This window comes from Schistocerca serialis, chromosome 1 (assembly GCF_023864345.2).
Source record: "Schistocerca serialis cubense isolate TAMUIC-IGC-003099 chromosome 1, iqSchSeri2.2, whole genome shotgun sequence".
In the NCBI taxonomy this organism is placed as follows: Eukaryota; Metazoa; Arthropoda; class Insecta; order Orthoptera; family Acrididae; genus Schistocerca; species Schistocerca serialis.
The window spans coordinates 950,764,627-950,782,611 of NC_064638.1; the positions used below are offsets into that span (position 1 = coordinate 950,764,627).

The 17,985-nt window shown below is 43.9% G+C and overlaps 1 protein-coding gene across 1 annotated transcript in view; it reads right to left on the reverse strand.

Annotated features, from left to right (window-relative positions):
- Positions 1–17,985, reverse strand: part of LOC126450820 (uncharacterized) — a 194,513-nt gene that overhangs the window by 133,486 nt on the left and 43,042 nt on the right. The gene's annotated exons all lie outside the window — the stretch shown is intronic.

The window sequence follows — 17,985 nt, forward strand, 5'->3', positions numbered from 1 at the left end:
TCCCTTATTGTCTTTGTACTGTTATCTTATATGATTATCTTTTTTTTGTAATGCATTTGCTTCAGTGTCCATATTACAAGCTTTAAAATTTTGCAGTATGTCTTGTAATGTGCTACAGCATCAAGATCAGAGCTGTTTCTGACTGACAGATACAATTTCTTTTTCTGTTTTACAAGATCCTTGCCTTATTTGTAGGCTTGGGTCTAATCTGGGTTAGTTTTGGGGTAAACAGTCTTAAAATATGTTAATTACTTTATTAAAAGTGTTGCACTTTTCATTCATGCCATGAGTACTGTATCAATCACTCCATACCTTTGAGGAGTTTCCTAAAATAATTCAGTTTTGGTTCACTGTCTGCCCTCTTGAATTCCAATTTAATAGATTTTATATCCTGTTCAGTATTAACATTTAACAGACTGTTAGTTCATTAGACCTTTTTATAAAGATATTATCATTGCTGTTTATGACAGTTAGTTACCCTAATTAGAAAGTTTATGGCAGGAATTAAATTGAATGATAGTGTTGCTAATACTAACAATTGATTACTGGACGAGTTCTGAAGAAAATCTAGATTAAAATCACCAGCACCAACAAGCTTTATGAACAGATTAACACTACCTTTTGTTGGCCACTTACATCTACTCCACTGAAGAATTTCTTAGTAGAATTCACTGCAGTGTATATAGTATTAATAACATCACATTTTTTGTATTACACCAAATATGACTTCTTTACATCTCCAGTGCAGTAATATGACTGGCTACAAAAGCCTAAGAACTATCATCTATACCTTGGGGTACTGAAAATTTACATGTTATGTGAAAAGTTTGTTATTACTTTTTAAATGAAAATATGTATAAGATTGTTTTCCACATCCATGAGGACCATTTCAGTTGGGATCAGTGGAACAAACCTTACCATGTATTTTTTTCTTTGTAAATGTATATTATGTTTTTTTGTTTCATGACACATTCTACATCCTTGGGGATCTCCTCACTATGGATCTATGGCATAATTTAACACCTGAAATTTTTAGATTAATATATGAAGACAAAATACACTTATTGGAACCTGTAGAAAAAATAGTGGCAATATTCTTAGTCAATGAAATGAAACTTACCAGCAACATTAGATAGTAATCTATGAGAAACAAGCTACCTCAAGAAAGATGTTAAAGTTTCTGGAACTATTTTTAATATAAACTAGGATGACATTGCAAAGAATACTAACTATGAAAATAGCAGGCATGAGAAATATTGCTGTATTATGCAACTAATGCATGTGAGTGTGAATGTGCTGAGTGTGCCATTGCACATTCATGTTTGAATTGGCTGACATCTGTATCAGCATGAGCCAGCCACTGGAGACTGCCTGTGGGAGTTGTGTGCACAGTGAGACCTCCACCACACCATCTGCTGGTAACTCACACATATATGCACACAGAACAGCATTGGATGTTCCTACATTTACATCTATTTACTCCACAAGCCAATGTGAGGTGCATGGCGGAGTGTAGCCTGTACCACTACTTGTCATTTCCTTTCCTGTTCCACTCGCAAATAGAGTGATGGGAAAAACGACTGTCTGTACACCTCCGTATGAGCCATAATTTCTTGTGTCTTACCTTCATAGTCCTTACGTGCAGTGTCTATTGGTGGGAGCAGAACTGTCCAGCAGGCAGCTTCAACTGCCGGTTCTCTAAATTTTCTTAATAGTATTTCCCAAAAAGAATGCCACCTTCCCTCCAGGGGTTCCCATATGAGTTCCCAAAACAGCTCCATAAACTTCTGTTTCATTCAAACCTACCAGTAACAAATCTAGGAGCCCTCCTCTGATTTACTTTGATGTCTTCCTTCAATCTGACCTGGTACGGATTCTAATCACTTGGGGAGTACTCAAGAACAGGTTGCATCAGCATCCTATATGTGGTTTCCTTTGCATGTGAACCACTCTTTCCTGAAATTCTCTGAATAAACTGAAGTTGACCATTTGTCTTTTCTACCAGAGTTTTCACATGCCCTTTCCACCTTATGTCACTTTGCAATGTTACGCCCAACTATTTAAATGACTTGACTGTGTCAAGCTGGACACTAGTAATAGTATATCTGAACATTACAGGTTTGTTCTTCCTACCCATTCGCATTAATTTACATTTTTCCACATTTAGGGATAGCTGTCATTCATCACACCAAGTGGAAATTTTGAATAAGTTGTCTTGTATCTTCCTACAGTTGCTCAATTTCGACACCTAACTGTACACCATGGCATCATCAGCAAACAACTGCAGATTGCTGCCCACCCTGTCTGCCAAGTCATTTATGTATATAGAGAACAACAGCAGTCCATCACACTTCCTGGGGGCGGTCCTGATGATATCCTTGCCTCTGATGAACACATGTTGTCCAGTACAAAGTGCTTGGTTCTATTATTTAAGAAGTTTTCAAGCCTCTTATATATCTGTGAAATTATTCCATATGTTTGTACCTTCATTAACAGCCTGCTTTCCGGAATCTAGAAATATGGAATTTGCCTGTTGCCCTTCATCCATAATTCTCAGTATATCATGTGAGAAGAGGGCATGCTTTCTAAAACCATGCTGATCCATGGACATAACTTGCTTAGCCTCAAGAAAGTTTATTATATTCAAATGAGAATGTGTTCAAGGATTCTGCAGCAAGCACAGGTTAGGGATATTGTCTGTAATTTTGCAGGTCCATTCCTTCACCTTTCTTATATGCTGGAGTCACTTGCGCTTTTTTCCAGCTACTTGGGGATTTGTACTAGGCAAGAGATTCATGATAAATGGAAGCTAGGTAATGGGCCAATGATGTAGAGTACTCTTTGTAAAAGTGAACTGGGATTCCTGGTGATTTATTTCTTTGCAAATCCTTCAGTTGCATCTCTATGCCAGGTATGCTTATTTCTATGTCATCCATATGGGAGTCTGTCCAATGGTCAGATAACTGTATGTTTGTACAGTTCTCCTGCATGAACAATTTCTTGAATATGAAATTTAAAACTTCTGCTTTCGTTTTACTATCTTCAACTGCCACACCAGACTGGTCAACAAGGGACTGAATGGAAGCCTTATACCCATTTAGAGTTTTTACTTATGACCAGAATTTTCTCAGGTTCTCTGCCAGATTTTTTGCCAAGGTGTGATGGTGATAGTTGTTGTATGCTTAACACACAGATCTTTTCACAGATGCACAAATCTCTACTAACCTTTGGTTGTCATCCCTTGTGCATCACCTTTTGAACTTAAAGAGTGCAACAGCCTCTGCTTCCTCAGCACCTTATGAATTTCATTATTAAACCATGGGGCATCTTTTCCACTATTTATCCACTTACTAGATATGTACATGTAACTCTCCAGAGCACGATTTACAATCTGCTTAAACTCTGCCCATAATTCCTCTACATCCGTGTTACTGGTATTAAGTGATACCAATTCACTGTCTAAGTAAAATGTTAGTAACTGCTCATCGGCTCTATGTATCAGAAACACTCTCCTAGTCTTTTTGACTGATTTATTAACTTTCATAATCATAGTTACTATAATGACATCATGATCACTAAGTCCCATTTCTATACTGACATTGTTGGTAAGTTCCGGCCTATTCGTTATTTGTAGCTACAAGGTTTAAGATATTTCCAGTTAACCCCCCCCCCCCGCCCAACAAATCCATAGACATACCAGTCTATACTCAGCAGGTTAAAGTCACCTCCAGCTAGTATTGAATGATCTGAGTATAGACTTTCTTTGAATGACACTAGAACTGCCACAGAGGAATTGAGCGGCTGGTAAAAATTTCCAACAACTAACTTATTTTCACCTACACCTTAATGTGGAGATGCTGAGTCACAGATAGGCACAACAAAAAGACTGTCACAATACCAACTTTTGGCCAAACACACACACACACACAAACACACACACACACACACACACACACACACACACACACACACACACACACTCAAGAAAATGCAACTCACACACACATGACTGCAGCCTCTGGCAGCTGAAGCCATGTGGCTTCCAGAGGCTGCAGTCATGTGTGTGAGTTGCTTTGCATGTGTGTGTGTGTGTGTGTGTGTGTGTGTGTGTGTGTGTGTGTGTGTGTGTGTGTGTCATCTATTTTCAACAAAGGCCTTGTTGGCTGAAAGCTTATATTGTGCAGTCTTTTTGTTGTTCCTATCTGCCAACTCAGCATTTCCTCTATATGGTGAGTAGCAACTTTCCTATTCATAACATAGTTACATTGCATCCTAGATTTTCCACTGTTTTATTTTCACGTACTCCTGTTATATGTGACCTGACAATTTCACTGTTACACTCAGAGTTGACCTCAATGGAGACAATATTTTTGTCAACTGCAATGAAAACTCCCCTTCCTTTGACCTCTAATCTGTCTTTCTGATATACATTCCATGACTCGATAAATATATTGGAGCTTTCCACTTCAGGTTTCAGCCAGCTCTCAGTCCCAAGAATAATTTGAGCATGAGTACTTTCCTGGAGGGCAGTAAATTCGGGAACTTTATTACAAATACTTCGACAGTTTACTGATAAAATTGTGACAGTTGAAGTGTCTTTATTCTGAATGCCATTTGACTTCTCTTGCTGTGAATCAACTGGTAAGAGCCCATCAGAGCACCTAAATCTACCACCTAGCATAAAGATACCTCATGTGCCCTCCACAAGTGCTCTGCTACCCAAGTAGCTTCTTCCTTTGTGTTGTGTACCCATGACCTATCAAGGGGAGTCCTACAAATCCCCACAAGATAACGCAGGTCCAGAAATCTGCAGCCAAGACTGTCACAGAGTTGATAAGACCTTTGGTTGAGACACTCTACTCGGCTCCAAACCAAGACCCCGATCAACTCTGTGAAAGATGCTCAAAATTGTGAGCTCTGCTTGCACCCTGTGGCTGAGGCCAGCAGTCTTCACCTCCTCGACCAGCCACCTGTACAAACTGAAGATCACGTCACAACCCATGTGACAGGCATCATTGGTGCCGATGTGAGCCACAGCTTGCAGACGACTGCATCCTGCATGCTCGAATGCCACTGGCAGGTCACCTCCACATCTCAGATGAGGCATCCTGTTGGCTATCTTCCCAGCCCTAATCGCTATCTGCTTAAGGGGATTCATAATGCACCTAACATTGGAGCTCCCAATAAGCAGTAAACCTCTCCCCCTGTATGCCTGCTTGGGCCCTCCTGAAGGAGCAACATGTCCACTCAAAGGGAGAATGGGCAAGGCCAGGTGGCCGATCTCCACTTTGGCCCTCCAACTTGAGTGATGTGAATGCATTACCATTCGCCACACACTCTGCTGAGAGGGCAGATCCACCATGTCATGTGCACTAGGAGGTGCCTCAGAAGCAGAGCCCATGGGCAAAACAAGTGACACCTGAGTTGTCCCATGCAATGTGCCAGGTTCTCCACCACTGCTGCACCCCGATGCAGCAGCCGGAAGGTGACTGTTGTAGCCAATAGCATGTTCAACTGTTCATGAACTGCAGCCAGCTCCTCCTGCATCTGCACACAGCATGCACACATCCTGCCCATCCTAGCCTGACCAACCGAAGAAGTAAACTGTAAAAACAGACAATCCTAGATATGTGACTTGCTACCCTCCTGATTTGTCACCAATGGATGCTGATGCATTAAGGAGCTACATAGCTGGCTGTTCAGCTGAAGACAATAAATTGACACTCACAAAAATGCGAGATTAACCCTTGTAAACTGAGAAATAATCTATGAAATTTAATAAATATACTTCATGGAAAACACAGAAAAGGATAAACATTTAACTTGCTGCTCTGTAGATGCACTTGTATTACAGCTGAGAGCTGGAGCTTAACTCCTCTTTTCTATCCTTCCACTGCACCATTCACATCTGTATACCATGGCATGTTATTTGTGGATCCATGAGAGTCTGTTTTCCATTATTGTTTAGAGCTTCATGAATAAAGCCACATTTGTATTACTTGGACTGGTCTCATGTATTACTTGGTTATATGCAATTGGTGATGAGGATAGGATGCTTCCTGTGTGTGCATACTTTAAGTGTGGTTTCATTAGGTTTATTCATTATGGATGGCATGCAACCAGCACTGACTGAAAAGCTAGCTTTGGCTGTGACCACTTTGTCAGCTTCTGCTAACAGACAGAGTACTGTTCCACTGTGTTTTGAAGCTTCTTGTACACAGAGTGATCGAAATGACATCTGCAGCAATGTAGCAGAAGTGTCACAAGATGTGTCCACTATGACAACCAATAGCTTATGTGAGGAAGTTGCAGTGGCAGTGGAAAACACGTAAGCCCAGTGCCAAGCTGAGCAAGGGCAGCCAAAGGCATCTGCAACCATCACAGTGCCAGCATCAGCATTCTCTGTTTCCATCTTGCCCCTTCTTTATTGTCCAGCACAAACATTTGGTGAATCAATATTCTTTTTTTCCATCTCTTGTCCCTTCTGTTTTGTCCAGCACAAACATTCAGCATGCCCTAAGTTCTGAGCTACTTTTAATGCTCGCCAGAAGAAAGGCCACATCGCCTCCATGTATTGTTTGTGAAGGTTGCTCAAGATATGGGCATGGATAGTTAACTGTGTGAATCAAAATCTTGTGACTTCTCCCAAGTTGTTTATCAGTTTAAGTGTATTTTGTCAAGTGATCTGGTTGCAGCTCAATACAGGTGTGTCAGTGACTTCACTGAATTCTCAAACCTATGTGAGTTTAGGCTCACCAAGATTGACTCCAGTCACACAACACTGGTCAGTTATAACGAACAGAACATTGCACTGTTGGAACAATTTACAGCATCTGACTCTTATAAGTCAGTGGTTTGCTCCATTACATTTTTGGTGGTTGCTGATGACGGTATTGAGAACTTGTTCTGGACCGACACATTTCAGGTATTTAGATTTTCTATCAGCAACACTGTTCACCTTTTGTTCGATCAGGTACTGAATTTTCAGTTGAAAACGCTGTGTAAGGAGTGTCCAGACTTGTTTTCGGAAGGTATAAGTGTGATACAAATATTTATGCTCATATATCTTAGAAATCCATGGTTTGGCCTTGTTGTTGTCATTTGTGTCCTATTCCTGTCACCTTGAAAGATCAAGTGAAAGCAGAATTGGACAGATTTCAATCTCTACGAGTGGTGCAACCTGTTGTGACTAGTGAATGGTTGTCTCTGCTGACTGAAGTTTAGAAACCATTGAGGAAACTTCACCTCTGTGGTGACTTCAGTACTATTATCAATGTACATTCAATCGTAGATATGTATCCTCTCCTACACCAGGAGGAACTCTTGTGGAAAATATTGGATGGCCAGTACTTTTCTAAAATTCTAAAACTGATTTGTCTGAAACATATCTGCAGTTTCCTGTGGACAAAAAGTCTCAGTGAGTTCTGGTCTCCTTTTGGTCTCTATCAATACTTGCACCTCCCTTTTAGTGTGGCTAGCAGCCCTGCTATTTTCTTACAATTTTTAGAGCAATTGCCTATGCCTGTCCTTGGTTGCATTAATTATCTGAATAATACTGTTGTCATAGGCTCCTCCTACATGTACATCTATACACTGCAAACCACCATGAGGCGCATGGCAGAGGGTACATCCCACTGTACCAGTTATTAGGGTTTCTTCCCATTCCATTCACATATGGAGTGAGGGAGGAATGGTTATTGGAATGCCTCTGTGCATGTGCAGTAATTATTTAAATTTTATCCTCACAATCCCTATGTTTACGATACATAGGGGATTGTAGTATAGTCCTAGAATCATCATTTAAAGCTGTTTCTTGAAACTTTGTTAATATATTTTCTCTGGATAGTTTACGTCTGTCTTCACGAGTCTTCCAGTTCAGTTCCTTCAGTATCTCTGTGACATTCTCGCATGGTTCAAACAAACCTGTGACCATGCTCTGTATATGTTCAATATCCCCTGTTAGTCTTATTGGTATGTTTCCCACACACTTGGGTAATAATCTAGAACCAATTGCACAAGTGATTTATAAGCAGTCTCCTTTGTAAACTGATTGCTCTTTCCCAAAATTATACCAATAAGCTGAAGACTACCACCGGCTTTACCCATGACTGAGCCTATGTGGTCATTCTATTTCATATCCCTACAAAGGGACTTCAGCTAGAAGTACGCAGGTGGCGACCACGGGGACCCAAGCTAAGTCTGACATTGCTTCCACTTACTTGTGTCAGACTCCTTCTTTCTCCTTCCCTGTCAGACTGCCTTGGCCAACTCTTGCTTTTTCAACCCCAACGGTATTAGGTTTCGAGGCCCGAGGGCGTCTTTCCAATTTTCTTATTCCTACTTATAACCGAACTCCTGAGGGGAGCCCACCCCTTAAGAAAAGCCAGCAGTCCTGTAAGCTGTGAGGGTAACACCTCAGGTTGGACGAGAGGCCAGCATCCTCTCTCTGTAAAAAATTAAACATGCTTTCAAGACTACAAGTAAGCCTCGGAACATTACTGACAAAAATAGATGAAGTCAATGGCAAAGAAACAGTATATGATTTGGAACGTGGAATGTAAGGAGTCTGTACAAGACAGGAGCTGCCACCAGTGTGGCACTGCACTGCAAGAAATCCGGTGGGACGTTACTGGGAGCATTGATGTTGAAAACTGTACAATTCTGTATGGAGCCTGTGAACGAGGTCATCTGTTAGGCACTGGTTTCTGCGTCAGTAAGACGTTGGCCACTAATGTTTCAGAATTCATTTCAGTCAACCCAAGAATATCTGTTCTAACACTGGACGTAAAGCATATTAAGGCAACTTTTGTGAACTGTCATGCTCCCATGGAAAAGAGAGCAAATGTGAATTGAAAGACGAGTTCTATGCACAGCTAGAGGCAGTGATGGATGCTATACCAAATGGACACTTGAGGATCCTCCTTGGTGATATGAATGCCAAGGTTGGGAAGGAACAAATATTCCAAGACACAACAGGTAGGCACAGTCTACACAACCTAAGCAATGACAATGGAGTTAGGTTCATCAGCTTCGCTACATCATTAGGGTTGTTCATCTCCAGCACAAACTTCCAGCGGAAAAACATACATAAAGGAACCTGGGTATCACCAGATGGGAGAACTGTAAATCAAATAGACCATGTTGCCATTGATCTAAGAGCCAAGAGATGGGTGTTACACGTTAAGACAGCGCGGGGTGCCGAAGGTGGGAGTGATCGTTTCCTGATCAGAGGCTGTTTAAGCATACAAAGGAAGAACAGGGCCTAAGTTAAAAAGAGTGGAAAGGTACCATGTGGAGAAACTGAAAGATGAGGCAACGAAGACCAGATACCAATTGCAACTTAGTAACCATTTTGAAGCACTCAGTGAAATGGACGTGAATCAGGACCTTTAACTAATGTGGGGAAACATCCAGAGCTCAGTTAGGGATACAGCAAAGGAAACACTCAATGATAGTGACATAGCTGAGAGATGGAAAGAGTACTTTTGACAGCTGCTAAATTGTGATGAACCCGAACTGCAGTTTGATTTCCAGTACTCAATTACAGCCGATGCAGACTATCCCCCACCTACCCTGGATGAGATAAAAACCAGAATCAGACACCTTAAACAGAATAAGAGTTCAGGTGAAGATGGGATACAGGCTGAAATGATCCTGGCAGGAGGAGAGAAACTTGCAGAAAAAATACACTGACTGATACAGGCAATATGGACTAAAGAAGAACTACCAGGAGAATGGAAAACAGCTCTGATTTGTCCAATACATAAGAAGGGCGACAAACTGAAATGTGACAACTATCGAGGAATTGCCCTGTTTAACATCTGCTATAAGATCCTGTCCAATTGCCTCATACATAGAATTCAGCCAGTGGCAGAATCAGTGACTGGGGAGTACCAGGGAGGTTCCCAGCAAGGATGGTCAACAGTAGATCACATCTTCAGTCTCTGGCAGCTCACTGAGAAACTGGGTGAATATGGTAAAGATTTGCATATTTTATTCGTTGATTTTAAGAAGGCCTATGATTGCATACATCGCAAGAGCCTGCTCAACTGTTTAAGGGAGTTTGGCATAGCAGAGAAACTCATCAATCTGATAAAGATCTGTCTGAACAAAACACGTGCAAAGGTGAAGATGGGAAATCGCATAACTGAGGAGTTTGAAATTGTGACAGGACTCAGGCAAGGAGATGGGTTGTTCCCTATCCTGTTCAACTTTGCCCTCGAGAAGACTGAACACGAGACCTGCTGCCGTTGGATAAGCAGCTGCAGCAGTAAGACGTATACTCTTAGCTCACTTATTTGTTACGTAGTTTAATTCTTAATTTCTTTGCGTTGTTTAATTCATAAATTTCGGGCGTATTGTAGTATTTGAGAGTTGTAGCATCGCGTTTTAGTACCTGAATAGTGTAAAATTGTGTAGTCTCCTTCCGCCGCTGAACAGTGTGTCGGCAGTGCACAAATAGCAGCATTACTTCCTTTACTAGGCAATCTTGTATTTAAATAACCATTCAAATTTTGTGTCGAATTGTTTGTGCTCTCTGTAGATTAGTTCAGACGTTCTTTGCACAACAGTTTTTAGCATGGATAGGGACTGAAACTGCTGTGTTCGGATGCAGGCTGAGTTGGCATCCCTTCGCTCCCAGCTTCAGGCAGTGTTGGCTTCGGTCACACAGCTTGAGGCTGTTGCCAATGGGCATCACTGTGGGGGTCTGGATGGGGGTTCGTCAGGGATGGCCAGCTCGTCCCACACATCCCCCGACTGGACTACGACTGTGGCTGCCCAGGATACTGTGCACATTGAGGCTGATGCCTCACCTGTGGTAGAGTGGGGGGTCATCTCGAGGTGTGGCCAGGGGCGAAAGACATTCTGGAGGGCTGAACGGAAGGCCTCTCCAGTTTGTCTGACAAACTGGTTTCAGCCTCTGTCTCAGGCTGTTTCTGATCTTTGGCTGGACATGGCTGCTTGTCCTGTTCCAGAGGTTGCCTCTCAGTCTGCAAGATCCGGGCGGTCACAGAGGGTGGGCTTACTGGTAGTTGGGAGCTCCAATGTCAGGAACGTAATGGGTCCCCTTAGGGATGTGGCAACAAGAGAGGGGAAGAAAACCAATGTGCACTCTGTGTGCATACTGGGGGGAGTCATTCCAGATGTGGAAAGGGTCCTACCAGATGCCATGAAGGGTACAGTGCACCCATCTGCAGGTGGTCGCTCATGTCGGCACCAATGATGTGTGTCGCTATGGATTGGAGGAAATCCTCTCTGGCTTCCGGCGGCTATCTGATTTGGTGAAGACTGCCAGTCTCGCTAGCAGGATGAAAGCAGAGCTCACCATCTGCAGCATCATCAACAGGACTGACTGCGGACCTTTGGTACAGAGCCGAGTGGAAGGTCTGAATCAGAGGCTGAGACGGTTCTGCGACCATGTGGGCTGCAGATTCCTTGACTTGCACCATAGGGTGGTGGGGTTTCGGGTTCCGCTGTATAGGTCAGGAGTCCACTACACGCAGCAAGCGGCTACACGAGTAGCAGGGGTTGTGTGGCGTGGGTTGGGCGGTTTTTTAGGTTAGATGGCCTCGGGCAAGTACAGAAAGGGCAGCAGCCTCAAAGGGTGCGGGGAAAAGTCAGAACATGCGGGGGTCAAGCAGCAATCGGTATTGTAATTGTAAACTGTCGAAGCTGCATGGGTAAAGTACCGGAACTTCAAGTGCTGATAGAAAGCACCAAAGCTAAAATCGTTATAGGTACAGAAAGCTGGCTGAAGCCAGAGATAAAATCTGCCGAACTTTTTACAAAGGCACAGACGGTGTTTAGAAAGGATAGATTGCATGCAACTGGTGGTGGCGTGTTTGTCGCTGTTAGTAGTAGTTTATCCTGTAGTGAAGTAGAAGTGGATAGTTCCTGTGAATTATTATGGGTGGAGGTTACACTCAACAACCGAGCTAGGTTAATAATTGACTACTTTTACCGACCTCCCGACTCAGCAGCATTAGTGGCAGAACAACTGAGAGAAAATTTGGAATACATTTCACATAAATTTTCTTAGCATGTTATAGTCTTAGGTGGAGATTTCAATTTACCAGATATAGACTGGGACACTCAGATGTTTAGGACGGGTGGTAGGGACAGAGCATCGAGTGACATAATACTGAGTGCACTATCTGAAAATTACCTCGAGCAATTAAACAGAGAACCGACTCGTGGAGATAACATCTTGGACCTACTGATAACAAACAGACCCGAACTTTTCGAATCTGTAAGTGCAGAAAAGGGAATCAGTGATCATAAGGCTGTTGCAGCATCCCTGAATATAGAAGTTAATAGCAATATAAAAAATGGGAGGAAGGTTTATCTGTTTAGCAAGAGTAATAGAAGGCAGATTTCAGACTACCTAACAGATCAAAATGAAAATTTCTGTTCCAACACTGACAATGTTGAGTGTTTATGGAAAAAGTTCAAGGCAATCATAAAATGCATTTTAGATAGGTACATGCCGAGTAAAACCGCGAGGGACGGGAAAAACCCACCATGGTTCAACAACAAAGTTAGGAAACTACTGCGAAAGCAAAGAGAGCTTCACTCCAAGTGTAAATGCAGCCAAAACCTCTCAGACAAACAGAAGCTAAACAACGTCAAAGTTATCATAAGGAAGGCTATGCGTGAAGCGTTCAGTGAATTCGAAAGTAAAATTCTATGTACTGACTTGACAGAAAATCCTAGGAAGTTCTGGTCTTACGTTAAATCAGTAAGTGGCTCGAAGCAGCATATCCAGACACTCCGGTATGATGATGGCATTGAAACAGAGGATGACACGCGTAAAGCTGAAATACTAAACACCTTTTTCCAAAGCTGTTTCACAGAGGAAGACCGCACTGCAGTTCCTTCTCTAAATCCTCGCACGAACGAAAAAATGGCTGACATCGAAATAAGTGTCCAAGGAATAGAAAAGCAACTGGAATCACTCAATAGAGGAAAGTCCACTGGACCTGACGGGATACCAATTCGATTCTACACAGATTACGCGAAAGAACTTGCCCCCCTTCTAACAGCCATGTACCGCAAGTCTCTAGAGGAACGGAGGGTTCCAAATGATTGGAAAAGAGCACAGGTAGTCCCAGTCTTCAAGAAGGGTCGTCGAGCAGATGCGCAAAACTATAGACCTATATCTCTGACGTCGATCTGTTGTAGAATTTTAGAACATGTTTTTTGCTTGTGTATCATGTCGTTTTTGGAAACCCAGAATCTACTCTGTAGGAATCAACATGGATTCCAGAAACAGCAATTGTGTGAGACCCAACTCGCTTTATTTTTTCATGAGACCCACAAAATATTAGATATAGGCTCCCAGGTAGATGCTATTTTCCTTGACTTCCGGAAGGCATTCGATACAGTTCCGCACTGTCGCCTGATAAACAAAGTAAGAGCCTACGGAATATCAGACCAGCTGTGTAGCTGGATTGAAGAGCTTTTAGCAAACAGAACACAGCATGTTGTTATCAATGGGGAGACGTCGACAGACGTTAGAGTAACCTCTGGCGTGCCACAGGGGAGTGTTATGGGACCATTGCTTTTCACAATATATATAAATGACCTAGTAGATAGTGTCGGAAGTTCCATGTGGCTTTTCGCGGATGATGCTGTAGTATACAGAGAAGTTGCAGCATTAGAAAATTGTAGCAAAATGCAGGAAGATCTGCAGCAGATAGGCACTTGGTGCAGGGAGTGGCAACTGACCCTTAACATAGACAAATGTAATGTATTGTGAAAACATAGAAAGAAGGATCCTTTATTGTATGATTATACACTCCTGGAAATGGAAAAAAGAACACATTGACACCCGTGTGTCAGACCCACCATACTTGCTCCGGACACTGCGAGAAGGCTGTACAAGCAATGATCACATGCACGGCACAGCGGACACACCAGGAACCGCGGTGTTGGCTGTCGAATGGCGCTAGCTGCGCAGCATTTGTGCACCGCCGCCGTCAGTGTCAGCCAGTTTGCCGTGGCATACGGAGCTCCATCGCAGTCTTTAACACTGGTAGCATGCCGCGACAGCGTGGACGTGAACCGTATGTGCAGTTGACGGACTTTGAGCGAGGGCATATAGTGGGCATGCGGGAGGCCGGGTGGACGTACCGTCGAATTGCTCAACACGTGGGACGTGAGGTCTCCACAGTACATCGATGTTGTCGCCAGTGGTCGGCGGAAGGTGCACGTGCCCGTCGACCTGGGACCGGACCGCAGTGACGCACGGATACACGCCAAGACCGTAGGATCCTACGCAGTGCCGTAGGGGACCGCACCGCCACTTCCCAGCAAATTAGGGACACTGTTGCTCCTGGGGTATCGGCGAGGACCATTCGCAACCGTCTCCATGAAGCTGGGCTACGGTCCCGCACACCGTTAGGCCGTCTTCCGCTCACGCCCCAACATCGTGCAGCCCGCCTCCAGTGGTGTCGCAACAGGCGTGAATGGAGGGACGAATGGAGACGTGTCGTCTTCAGCGATGAGAGTCGCTTCTGCCTTGGTGCCAATGATGGTCATATGCGTGTTTGACGCCGTGCAGGTGAGCGCCACAATCAGGACTGCATACGACCGAGGTACACAGGGCCAACACCCGGCATCATGGTGTGGGGAGCGATCTCCTACACTGGCCGTACACCACTGGTGATCGTCGAGGGGCACTGAATAGTGCACGGTCCATCCAAACCGTCATCGAACCCATCGTTCTGCCATTCCTAGACCGGCAAGGGAACTTGCTTTTCCAACAGGACAATGCATGTCCGCATGTGTCCCGTGCCACCCAATGTGCTCTAGAAGGTGTAAGTCAACTACCCTGGCCAGCAAGCTCTCCGGATCTGTCCCCCATTGAGCATCTTTGGGACTGGATGAAGCGTCGTCTCACGCGGTCTGCATGACCAGCACGAACGCTTGTCCAACTGAGGCGCCGGGTGGAAATGGCATGGCAAGCCGTTCCACAGGACTACATCCAGCATCTCTACGATCGTCTCCATGGGAGAATAGCAGCCTGCATTGCTGCGAAAGGTGGATATACACTGTACTAGTGCCGACATTGTGCATGCTCTGTTGCCTGTGTCTATGTGCCTGTGGTTCTGTCAGTGTGATCATGTGATGTATCTGACCCCAGGAATGTGTCAACAAAGTTTCCCCTTCCTGGGACAATGAATTCACGGTGTTCTTATTTCAATTTCCAGGAGTGTATGATAGCAGAACAAACACTGGTAGCAGTTACTTCTGTAAAATATCTGGGAGTATGCGTGCGGAACGATTTGAAGTGGAATGATCATATAAAATTAACTGTTGGTAAGGGGGGTGCCAGGTTGAGATTCATTGGGAGAGTCCTTAGAAAATGTAGTCCATCAACAAAGGAGATGGCTTACAAAACACTCGTTTGACCTATACTTGAGTATTGCTCATCAGTGTGGGATCCGTACCAGATCGGGTTGACGGAGGAGATAGAGAAGATCCAAAGAAGAGTGGCGCGTTTTGTCACAGGGTTATTTGGTAACCGTGATAGCATTACAGAGATGTTTAGCAAACTCAAGTGGTAGACTCTGCAAGGGAGGCGCTCTGCATCGCGGTGTAGCTTGCTCGCTAGGTTTCAAGAGGGTGCATTTCTGGATGAGGTTTCGAATATATTGCTTCCCCCTACTTATAACTCCCGAGGAGATCATAAATGTAAAATTAGAGAGATTCGAGCGTGTACAGAGGCTTTCAGACAGTCGTTCTTCCTGCGAACCATACGCGACTGGAACAGAAAAGGGAGGTAATGACCATGGCACGTAAAGTGCCCTCCGCCACACACCGTTGGGTGGCTTGCGGAGTATAAATGTAGATGTAGATGTAGACCTTCCAAGAGAGCGAAGGGATTGAAATTGAAGGAAATAGACTGGCATACTTAGCCTATGCAGATGACATCTGTTTACTCTCTAGGTCGGAAGAGGAGTTGGAGCAAATGACCAAAGCACCAAAGGAGGCTGCCAGCTAATTTGGGCTAAACATAAATGAAGCCAAGACAGAGTGCCTTGTTATGATGCATGGTCATTGTCAGACTGTTGATCTTCTACGATCACTGCAGGTTGGGGACCATTCCTACAAGAGAGTGCAAGAATTGAAATACCTAGGGGCACTTTTCACTGAGAATTCGTCATGTGAAGCAGAGATCAATGCCAGACTACAAGCAGGAAAGTGATCTTACCACAGCCTAGAGCAACTGCTTCGGTCCAAATCTCTCTCCAGACAGTTCAAGATTCGACTGTACAAAACCCTGATCCAGCCTGTTGTTCTATTTGGCTGTGAGACATGGAGTATCCGGAAACAGGACTTCCATAAGCTCCTTGTTTTTGAGAGAAAAGTGCTTTGGAAGAGCTTTGGTCTAGTTCTTGATGCAGATACACGGGAATGGAGGATCAGATACAACCAAGAGCCCGAGAAACTATACCAGCAGCCCAACATAGCAGGAACTGTCAAAGCCAAACGAATGCAGTGGGCCGGCCATGTGGCCTGGATGGAGGATCACAGATGGCCTCGGAAGCTCCTGAATTTCACACCTACAGGAAAGAGACCGCCAGGGAGACCCAAGAAGTGTTGGAGGGATGGACTCCATGAAGATTTAAACCAAGTGTCAATAGATGTAGACGAATGGCGGATAGCAGCAGTGGACAGAATACAGTGGAGGAGGAAACTTGAGGATGCGTGCGGTCCACTGGGCCTGATCATGTAGTAGTAGTAGTAGTACAAAGTGTTGTACCCAAACCACTCCTTTCTCCTTGTTTAACTATGTACTTCTGGACCAGCACATAGTTTTGGCAACTAACACCTCACAGTATGGCCTCAGCAGGATGCTAGTGCACCGATATACTGACTGCTCTGGATGATCTGTTGCTTTCACCTCTAAATCTCTTACTCTGGTTAGCAGAGTAAAAGTGGAAAAAGAGGCTCTCGCTGTAGTTTATGCTCTCAAGGAATTACATGGTTTTTCACCTTTTTACTAACCATAAACCCTTGGTTTCCTTGTTTAATCCTCACACTTCCAGGCCACATGGCCGGCCCACTGCATTCGTTTGGCTTTGACAGTTCCTGCTATGTTGGGCTGCTGGTATAGTTTCTCGAGCTCTTGGTTGTATCTGATTCTCCATTCCCGTGTATCTGGGCACTGTTCTTGTTTCACTACAAATATGAAATCTATTTTCAACCTATGTTTGAACATGCCAATGTGGACACCATCTCCCATCTTCCTGTGGGTCCTGATTCAGACTATGATAATGAAGAATTGCTTTGTTTCCATCTTGAGTGAAATGCATGCCATGATTGAGGGTTTCCCAATTACGAGCTTGCACATAGCAGCTGCCATTGTCACTGACTCAGTTCTGCATGAGATGGTTTGGTTTATTCAACAGGGTTGGCCAGATAAACCACCATGTCAGGCTTCAGACAACCTGTACAACTCTTTTTCCTTAAGGTATGACCTCTCTGTTTTTGAACGTGTATTGCTGTTATCCCTGGACGACACCTCTCTCAGAGTAGTCTTTCCTATTGTGTTATAGCATGAGGTTCTATGCCTTCTCCACCAGGGACATTGGGCAGTTTTACACACTGAAAATTTAGCTAGGAGACATGTGTTTTTGGCCACAGATTGATGCGAAATTGCTTGTTTTGTTGCAGCTTGTGAGCAGTGTGCCTCACAACAGGCAGCACCCCAGGGCATCTGTGTCCCCCATGGTCTGCTCCACACAGCCATTTAAATGCATTCATGTAAACTTTGTGGGTCCCTTATTGAATTACTATTGGCTCTTGGTGTGGATGCATTTTCCCAGTTTCCTTACATTCTCTGGTCTGCATCAACGTTGGATGAGGTCACAATTCATACTCTTTTGTGGGTTTTTTCTATTGAGGAGTTGACTTGTTTCTTAGTTTCTGATAATGGGCCCCAATTTGTTTCTCACATCTTTAAATTGTTTTGTCCTG